The sequence below is a fragment of the Macrobrachium nipponense genome, chromosome 10, assembly GCF_015104395.2.
Source record: "Macrobrachium nipponense isolate FS-2020 chromosome 10, ASM1510439v2, whole genome shotgun sequence".
NCBI lineage: Eukaryota > Metazoa > Arthropoda > Malacostraca > Decapoda > Palaemonidae > Macrobrachium > Macrobrachium nipponense.
The window spans coordinates 104,560,954-104,569,326 of record NC_087204.1 but is presented as its reverse complement, the minus strand read 5'-3'; positions in this window follow the sequence as shown (position 1 = coordinate 104,569,326).

The following is an 8,373-nucleotide window of genomic DNA, read 5'->3' as shown; positions in this document are numbered from 1 at the left end:
TTGAAGTTAAAAAGGGAAAGAAAACCAAAGCTAAAGGGATAAGGAAAATTAAATGGTACAAATTACAGAAGGAAGGTGAAAAGATGAGAGAGTTTAAGAGGAGGGTTTTGGAGGATATTGATATTAAGAAGTGAAGATGTTCAAGAATGGTGGCACGAAATGCAGCAGCAATAAGAAGGCATGGAAAGGAGCTGCTAGGAGAGACATCTGGTGGTGGGATGAAGATATTGAGAAAGTAGTAAAAGATAGGCAAAGAAAAGGTGGGAAGAGTCACAGTCAATGGAGGACAGAGATAGGTTCAGAGAGAAAAACAAGGTGGTGAAAAGGGTGGTAGCCCAAGCTAAAGCAAAGTTGTATGATGATGTGTATAATGAGCTGGGGACAAAGGAAGGATTAAACAAGATTGATCAAGCTATCAAAAGCTAGAAATAAGAAACACCAAAGAGTATTACACATATCAAACAAATAAAAGATCAAGATGGTGTAGTAGTACTTAGAAAGGAGGAAGACATTGTGAAGAGATGGAAAGAATATTTCGAACAGTTGTTACATGAAGAAAATAATAGACTAATAAGAGAGGATGAGCAAGTGAACATTGGCATGGTAATGAGGTTTTCTAGACAAGAGGTACTAAATGAACTGAAGAAGATGAAGAATGGGAAGGCAACCGGACCAGACATGATTCCTGTGGAGGCATGGAAAGCATTATGAGATGAAGGAGTGGATCTACGTATGATCTTATGACAAAAGATCCTTGAGCAGGAAAAGATACCAAATGAGTGGCATGGGAGTATATTGATCCCAATTTTTAAAGGGAAAGATTATGTCCAAGAGTGTGGTAATTATAGAGCTATTAAATTGATGTCCCACATTTGAAGATACTGGAAAGGATGATAGTGCTAGACTGAGAGAAGAAGTACAATAGGTAAAGAGCAGATGGGATTTATGAAGGGAAGGGAACAACAGATGGTATATATTGTCTGAGGCAACTAATGGAGAAATTTGGGGAAAAGCAAAGGGACCTACCATAATGGTTATTCATTGACCTTGAAAAGTCTTATGACCGAGTCCTGAGACAAGAGGTATGGAGGAGTCTGAGGGAGAAGATGGTGCCAGAGAAGTATGTGCGATTGATACAAGAGATGTACCAGAGTGTATTTACCAGAGTGAGGAGCAGTGTTGGGGAGACAGAGGGTTTGAGGGTGAGAGTAGGATTACACCAGGGGTCCGCTCCGAACCCATTTATCTTTAACATAGTGATGGACGTTATAATAGAGGAAGTAAGGGAGACAGTACCATGGAACATATTGTATGCGGATGATATTGTTCTGTGCGCAAAGAGCAGGAAAGATCTGGAAATGAAATTGGAAAGATGGAGACAAGTACTGGAGGACAGAGGAATGAGAATAAGTAGATCTAAGGCAGGATATATGTGTACCACCAATGAGGGGGATGATAGAGAAAGTATTCAGCTTGGTGGAGAACAAATAAAGAGAGTTGAGAAGTTTAAGTATTTGGGATCCTATGTTAACGCTGGAGGAAGTGTGGAAGAAGTAAAACATCAGGTACAGGCAGGCTGGAACAACTGGAGAGCAGCCTCTGGAGTTCTTTGAGACAAAAGAGTACCGCTGAGGTTAAAAGGAAAATGTCACAAGACGGCGGTAAGAACAGCAATGCTGTATGGTACAGAAAAGAGCAAGCTTGAGAAAAACAGAGAAGAAGATGGATGTGGCAGAAATGAGAATGCTTATGTGGATGTCTGGGGTGACATGAGAGGATAGGATCAGAAATGACTACTAAGGGGGTCAACTAAGGTGGTGGAAGTATCAAAGAAAGTGCAGGAGGAGAGGCTGAGATGGTATGGACACCTGTTGAGAGATATGGACCACACTGAGAGACATACTATGGGGATGGAGGTTCAAGGAAGAAGAAGAAGAGGGAGACCCAAGAAAGAGATGGAAGGACTGCATGAGAGGAGACTTACATTTGAAGGGAATTGATGAGGTAGAGCGCAGGATAGAAATAGATGGAAAACGTCTCATCCAAATGGCAACCCCCATATAAAAATGGAACCAGCTGAGAATAATAATATAATAGTAAAAACGTTATGCTAATTACTAACCATGAAGCCAGGGCCTGGGGGTTGGACCGGTTAATGATGTAGTCCATTCTTTGGTTCTGAAGCATAACGACCATTGTAAGGACCAGCTTTAGGTTCTGTCCAGCTGCTAAGGCTTCTAGGATACCAACTGTGTCTGCAACTTCCAAATCCTCCTGCAAAGGAAAACATATATAAATAAATATATTATTAATCAGTCAATGAGTTCCCAAGTTTATTTTGCTACAAACAGTAATTATGCAGACTTAAATATACCTATAATACTTGGCTATAGATAATTTGATAAAAATTACAAAAGCTGAATTTGGAAATTACTGAACTAAAGAACAGCCTTTCTGTGAAACAATAAACAACAAAGTGTCAAATCTTTCTTTCTTTCCAGGTAATGTTAGATACAGCACAAAATCATATAAAAATAATCCAACTTGAAATTCTCAATTGTAATTTGTGGAATTGAAAACTTAATTGCTAAAGCCTCAATCAAGGTGTAAAAAATATGTAAATAAATCATAAAACTGAAACATGCACGTAGAAGTTCTAAAATTAATACGATGCAATACAGATTAATATTTGTGCAATGTATGTATAACTGCTATTCTATCACATACATATTTGACATTTGCAATGTGTTCTGCAGTACTTACATAATAGTTATCGTTAATCTGTACCATAGGAGCATGACACATGCTCCCAAACACTCGACTTCTGAAAGGGTGAAAAGTCCATCTGCAGTTGTCTCGCCAACTTTAATCCAAGCTTATCTTGGATTGCTTTCATAACGTCATCTGATCCTCGAAGCCAACAAGGGGTTGTGGTGCACACCTGGATGTGATATTTCCCAACAGATTCCTGTAATGTAGACAGTATGGTACAGTATTCCACGATTGTTTGGAAGCAGATAAAAATTAAGCTTCTCAATATCTAATTAAATAAATTAAACACAAAACTCAACAACTTCATTTGACAATCAGACTCCTTGAAATAGAAACACTGGAAGTCTGCAGCAATATCAACATTATTTTAAATAATCTATCCAATTATTATGCCAAAAATGATATTGTTTATAATACAATAAAGTTTCATACATACTTACCTGGCAGATATATACATAGCTAAGACTCCGTCGTCCCCGACAGAAATTCAAATTTCGCGGCACACGCTGCGGTAGGTCAGTGATCTACCGTCCTGCCCGGGTGGCAGGATTAGGAACCATTCCCGTTTTCTATTCATATTTTTTCTCTTCCACCTGTCTCCGGTGCGGGAAGGCTGGGTGGGCCATTAATCGTATATATCTGCCAGGTAAGTATGTATGAAACTTTATTGTATTATAACAATATCATTTTCATACAATCAACTTACCTGCAGATATATACATAGCTGATTGACACCTTGGTGGAGGGTAAGAGACAGCTAACATGGAATAGACAGGTAAACAACATGTTTTGTAGGTATAAATAAACCTTGGTTCCTATCTGATAGGTGGTAGACTTCGTGGCTGTTGCCCGGTATCTGCATCACCTCAAGACTTTAGCGAGATATGTGATCTATGGCTAAGAGTTCTTGTGGGTCTGCCGATGGGGTATGAACTGCTTATCGGCAGAGCCTGAAAGGACTTTGTCAAGGGCGTACTGGACCACTTCTATGACAATACACCTTATGAAGGAGCGCAACACCGATCCCGATCACCTGATCCAAACACGAGGGTTCGGCGCTCAAATTGAAAAGAGTTATCCCCACACTCCTTTCAAAAACCCCAATAATTTCACTAAGTTTAAAAAACTTTAACTCAAAGTTAAGGATCAGTGTCGGCTCCTATCCTCCCAGTAACGTATCCGCAGAAACGTATAAACCAAAAGAGAAGGATCTCTCGTAGGTTAACTTGACATCCTTTGTGTAATGAGAAGTCACACAGAGTTGCCTCTACCGTACAACACAGCTAATATGTCTTATATGACATATTGTTATGTAAAGAACAAGAATTTGCAAAAGCGCGCACTTCCTGCGCTTTTAATTCTCAGCTGTTTGAAGGAATCAAGTCACTTATGAAGTAATTAGGAGATCTCCATTTCAAAGAAGACCAGGGCTTTCTTGAAATGGATCTCTCCCATCTGTCTGAAGCCTGAAGCCTGGCAGGAACCTCGCGCCTGGCTGGTGCTTCGCTCTTGGTTGGAGCCTATCGCTTTGTCTGGTACCTTTCGCTTGACTGGAGCTTCGCATCTGGTTGACGCCTCGCGCCTTAGCTGGAGATTTGCGCCTAGAGCCATGGCTGAGCCTGGATGGGGGCCTCGCGCCTGGCTGGCGTCTCGCGCCAGGTTGGCACTTTGTGCCTGCCTGGAGCTTCGCGGCTGGCTGGTACCTCGCGCCCTCGCTCCTTCGCTCCTTCCTGCCTCGCTCCTGCCTGGCGCCTCGCGCCTGACCTGGCGCCTCGCTCCCTGCTGGCGCCACCCTCGCGCCGGGTTGGCTCCTCCCCACTTGCCGGAGCTTCGAGCTTGGTAGAGTCTCGAGGATGTCTGGCAATGTCCACATCGACACTCTTATCCGTCCTATATATTGCATCTAGCGCAACTGTGTCAGGTTGTAGGCCGATCTTTCTCCTCATCAGACAATGACAGTGTTCTTGGGGCTGTCTGCCTCTGGCGTTTTTTATGCCTGTTTTAGCATAAGGCTCCTGGTTGGCACTACATTGTCCGAAAGTCCTGAACATCCACAATAGTAAATCACAAGACTGGAGAAGGGTGGAAGAAATTCTTCCACTTTGAGCTTTGGCCTCTCCCGGCAAGGGGAGGTGATTGTAGTCAGCTACATCCAGTATACGATAGGATATCTAACAGTAGAGAGATAAGAGTCTTCCTCGAGGAGGATCCTTCTTGAGTACTTCCTTGCTCACGAGATCTCTTCTTACCTGTTGAAGGGCCTTCTCGTTGCAGAATCTTCCCTATCCTTGTCCGAAGGAAGGGAAGAAGCTTGGAAGTCGAGGAGACTCCGAGCTGAAATTGGGAGTACTCCTGATTTCTAGCTCTTTATTGTATCCCTCTGAACACCTTCTGGGAAAGCATTTCGAGCCGTCATCGCATTCCAAAGACTCTGTAGGCAAAACGTTTTAACAATTCTACTGTAGATGAAAACGTAAGTACCCTGCCTGGACAACGAAACCTCTATCTGAAAACATTGAATCAGGAATAGGGGGTTTTTTAGTTATTTTTTCAGACATACTATGCTGGCAAGAACCAATTGCCTAATCTCCATAGAATCTGATGCGAGATTCCAATACTCAAAAAATTCACTTGTCTTCTTGATCGTTTGATCCATGACTATTGTCATTTACCTTGAAAAATCCTCTCATTCAAGTCCACTTCTGGTCAGTCTGCACGCAGACAGACTCAGAGTGGAGAGGTTGTTAAGGTCCATTTATAATAGATGCTGATAGAATATTCAGACTGTCTTGGAAAGACTTCCAAACATGCTGTGAGAAGAAACGTGACCTCTGTGAATCCAACCTCTCTAAGGCCAAATGAGGCATAAAGTATTATCTCTCTTTCTTTTGACGCCCTTTATCTTAAATTCTGAAATAATATATATTTAGGGGAAAAAAGACTAAAGTTTATAAAAAGATGGTGTATATTGCTACCTCTCTTGGTTCGAGGAAAAGGAAGCAGTCTATAGGAAGCCTGTTCGTCTTCTACCTTACTAAGAGATCTATGAAGAAGACTTTCCGCAGGTTCTCACAACTCTTTCCAATAAAAGTTAAAACATGTTAACAGTTATAATCGTCGATCGAGAAGTTCTCTTTGTTAACGCGAACAGGAGCGAAAAAGAGATTCTCGATGCTTTTTGCGATATGAGAGAGTCGTGGAATTGGCCTAAGTGATTAAATGGGTAACGAAATCAGGAAGAATCTTGCCGTTACCGAGCCTGGTGTCCGAGAGGCTACTGACTCTTAGGTTAATAACTCGCTAAAACGAAAAAATCTTGGATGGTGCTCTTGGCTCACTGCGCCAGGCTGGCGCTTCTGGCGCTTGCGCCAGGTTGGCGCTTCTAGCGCTATGCGGCCAGGCTGGCGCTTCCTTCTAATTCTTTTTAGGTTATGTGCCAGAACACCTGTGCCTTTATGGTACCCGACATCCTTTCACATGTTAATTCCGTTCTTAGTAGGAAAAAAGAAAAAACTTTATATACGTAGTATAGTCCATTCAGGAAACAAGTTTGTCACAGAGAATGTTTCCCATCCGACTCATCCATCTTCTGAGCAGGTACTCTAATAAGCTATGCTTTCGTAAGCGTGAGAGCATTATATAATATAATGTTCTGCTGCGATAGAATCCTTTAATAATGTTACCAACGTAAACAGCATTGAAAGGTTGTAACATCTCCCTTATTGAAAGCTTCTTAGCAAAAGGCATACAATATTTTAATTTATGTTAGCTTAACTATCCCCTCAATCGAGGTTAAGACCGCGATTGTAGGGGTGAGAGATACGGATAGTTATTCCATCCCCCGCACAGGAGAGAGAGATAAACCCGACCGTTCAAGATTGACAACCTACGTGGTACTGCGTTGGTCTCAGGCTCTCACCGAAAGCAGTCTCCGTTAGCCGTCTGGCCTACTCTTCCAGAGTTGCCAGCTACTCCCTTTAATAAAGGAATCTTATAAATTTATTATCGAACTTCAGGAATTTCTATTAAAGCATATTTAAGCGAAACAAGACTTCGATAAATCTAGAAGCTAAGTAGGTGTTGTCTTACCAATCCCTTTAAGCGTAGTCCTTCCTAGGAAAGTCGTAGAAGGATACTGGTAATTGAGTTACACAGCAAAGAAGTAACTACGGTATGTGTTTATGATTTGACCGTATCGTATTCTCATCCAGCATATACTCTACTACCTTCTACTATCTTCGTTCTTTTTCGTTAATAGAACGATAGAAAGAGTATATATATATCCTTAAGGAAGGAAGTTAATCCAGGAACTCTTTAAATCTTCGTGATTTCCTCATAAATCGCGGAAGAGACAGAATTCCTGTTCATCACTAGGGTTTACGGAAGGAAGTAGATATTTCCTATCCGCCATCATACCCAAACGTCGATGAGATTCTTATTAAGAAAAACTCCCAAAGCTCTTGCCTCCTCAAAACGAGGGAAGAGCATGGATGAAGGAGAGAGTCCGCATTGAGAGGAACTGCCTAAACACAGAGTCTTCTGAATAATGAAAAGGGGCTTCTCTTAGTATCAGAATCCTTCTGACAAAAGCAACGCCGCCTGTGCGACATTTTGCACATTTGCCAGGGGAAAGTTGCTCATGTTAAAAAACTCAAAGAGGAGTCTCGCGACTGACCTCTCTCTCAAATGAAGATTTTGGAATATTCTGACGCCTGGCATCTGGATCCTTGCGCCTAGCGCCTGGCGTCTGGATAGTTCCGCGCGCCTGGAATGTTCCGCACGCTAGAAAGGAGACTCGCTCCTGGAACGTTCCGCTTGCGTGGAAGGTCTCGTGCGCCCTGATAGATCCGAGCGCCTCTAGTCTTGTTATACGAGCTCTTGCCAGTAAAATGTTCAATGGAAGCATCCTTCTGATTGCCACTCTACTATAAGGCTCCTCAGTCTAGCCGTCTGTTTTTTCTCTTTGAAGGCGCCTTGCGCCAAGAAAAAAGTTCTGGAACGCTCAGTTGCTGGAAAGCGGCTCGCGTTTATCTGTATGAACGAGGCTCGCGCTATCTGTTGGAACGCTGGCTCGCGCTAGACTGTTGGAGCACGGCGCTGCTGGCTGTTGGAACGTGGCTCGCGCTAGCTTGCTGGCTGGCTCTCAGCCTCTCGCTCAGTGTTCTCTTAGTTTTTCAGAGAACGAGCCAGATCGTCCGAACTCCAAACATGTAACATTCTTCGTCTTTTCGGATGTAAGATGAAGAAACGGAAGAGAGACGCACTTTTTAAAGGATGCCTTTCCAATGGCTATCCCTGCAGTCCTGGGACATTTTACAGATCCTGCCAGAGGGAACGCCCGATCGGTGGGGATTCTCCATAACCTCCGTAAGGCTTTCGACTTTCCTTCTCCTCTGGCTTGTGAGCTTGGAAGAGGTCCTAGGCCTGAGAGCGGAGACAGCCGATCGGACGCACCCTCTACTAATTAGGACGCCTTTCCAATGGCGAACTTGGCAGTCTGGGACGTTTTAGATCCTGCCGAGGGGACGCCTGATCGGTGGGGATTCTCCATAAACCTCCGTAAGGCTTTCGACTTTTCCTTCTCCTCTGGGTATGTGAGCT